This window comes from Protopterus annectens, chromosome 2.part0 (genome assembly GCF_019279795.1).
Source record: "Protopterus annectens isolate FY-2018-M chromosome 2.part0, PAN1.0, whole genome shotgun sequence".
NCBI lineage: Eukaryota > Metazoa > Chordata > Ceratodontiformes > Protopteridae > Protopterus > Protopterus annectens.
Genome location: NC_056728.1, coordinates 235,257,121 through 235,259,633, shown reverse-complemented (window position 1 = coordinate 235,259,633; position 2,513 = coordinate 235,257,121).

Sequence of the window (2,513 nt, the reverse complement as noted above, 5' to 3'; positions counted from 1 at the left end):
TTGATTTAATTTATGAGCTGCAGTTACTGATACTTTCTCTACAGTACTCACTTCTTGCTCTGCCTGCTCCATTCGCCCTATGGGTTCACTCCACTCCCCTACCCTGCCCCCAATACCCCTATATTTATAGTCCAGTCGCCACACCCCCTCGTAAAGTACCTATCAGCTTCCATCTGGCATACTTTCTCCCATCCTCATTCCATTACCTATATTTTACTTGAACCTATCAGCTTTCATCGGGCTTTCTCCCACTCCCATTCCATTACTTATATTTTACCACTCCTTCTTCTGGTTTTGTATCACCAGGTAAAACAGTTCCTTAACTCACAAGCTTTATCACAAACAATGATATACTCCTCTTTACTACCCCTCTTGCTCAACCCATACCTCCTTACCTTGTATGAAAACCAGTTTCTCACAGGATTTCAGGTCCCAAAAGACCATACTATCACCCCAGCTGTAAATCCTCCCATCTTTAACCATACCTACAGTATCATGTCCTATCCAACATCTTGTTCACTCTATCAACACATCAATCCTAGACCCATTAGCTCTAAATCCAAACACTACCATAAACTTATAAACAAATTCCTGAAGTTCACCACTAGGTATAGACCTAACCTCATACTTGGTGGTGATATCCACCCTAACCCTAGCCCATCCACTTCAGATATACATACCCCCTCTACTTGTAGTCCAAGCTACAAACCTACAATTAATAGGCCAACTAATTCTCTCCTGGCCTGCCACCTCAATGCATGCACTCCTGGCTGTCCACTCCCTTGAGATTCCTTGTTTATCTGAAACATGGTTAAAACCTAACACCATAGACAATGAAGTGTTACCACCTGGGTACAACATACACAGGCTGGATCATATTTCCAGGAAGGGGAGTGGGTTGCCATTCTCTATAAATCTGAGTTGAATGTCACCATATATGCTGTACACCCACCTCAGATTAATAACTCAGAGATTCTTGCCACCAAATTGCAAGTTAATACAAATAAATGTATCAATATCATCTGTATGTACATTCCTCCAGGCAGCAATATATCTACACTAGATACCCTTCACTGGCTATCATGTCACTACCCCCAAGAAACCCTATTACTCTGTGATTTTAACATAGACTGGAGCACCTGTTCCTCAGAATCCCCAACCCCCCTTGTTAACCTGAATGCATTTACACAAATCATAACCACTCCTATCAGGATAGGTAAACCTAACCAAAAAGAAAGCAAACTTAACTGGGTACTCATTAATAATCACCCCAATTGTACACCTCTGGGACCCTCCATGACGACCTAAGCAATCACCTTCTCACCTATATAATTAAGCACAAAGCCATTAACCCCCAACAACCCTTACTCAGAATGGTAAGAAACAAAAAAAAAAACATTGACCCTGCCAAATTCCAACAAGAACTAAACTCATGTAACTGGCCTATTCTAAAACCCCTCCCCTTAGAGGAAGCAGTCGCTACTTTAACAACAAATTCCTTGAGATCCTTGATTCGCATGCACCTGTTTGCTCAAAAAGAACACAGGCAAATACCGCGCTATGGCTGTCTAAAGAGTCCAAACTCAAAATTACCCTTAGAAACAAAGCATGGGCTTTATGGTGTACTACTAAAGACCCCCAAGATCACATTAGATACAGGCAATCTAGGAATGAAACTAAAAAATCAATTTTATGAGACAAAAAACACTACTACTGTAATTTACAGACAGTAAATTAAAATAACCTTCAGAAGTTTTGGACAGGTTTAAACAAACTACTCCATCGTGGACAAACTTCTACCCCAACCCCCACTGCTACCATTGATAAACCCCCTGAGGATGTCTCAGATAGTTTTAACTGATTCTTTACTGAAACAATTCAAGCCATAGCTCCCCCAGCCCTGACGATACCACCCCTAGACACCAACTCTCATTCAGCTTCCAACCTGTTGCCACTTCACTTATCCGTATCTTGATCAAAAAATTAAAACCCACAACACTCTCTGCTGATCAACTCCCTGCTGAGTACCTACAAAAATCAGCTGATGCTATTGCATACCCTGTCTCAATACTAATAAATCCAACCATAGCAGATGCTAAAATCCCCACCATCTGGAAAATATCCTATGTAATCCCACTTCACAAAGGTGGTAGCGCCACTGAATTATCCAATTATAGACCAATAGCTATACTATCTCCACTTTGCAAAGATTATGGAAAAATTTATTCATAGGCAACTAATGCACCACGTAATCCAGAATCACCTTATGGCAGACACCCAACACAGCTTCCGACCTCACCACAGCACTACTTCAGCCCTCCTAGCCTTCACCAACACCATAAACCATAACCGCAACAATAATTATATCTCCTCTGTCCTCTTCTTGGATCTTTCCAAAGCATTTCACATGTTTGATCACCAACTTTTACTCCACACCCTGAAAACATTCTGTCTAGATACTAAAGCCCTTCAACAGTTTCAATCATATTTGAATGGTAGACAGCAGACTGTCC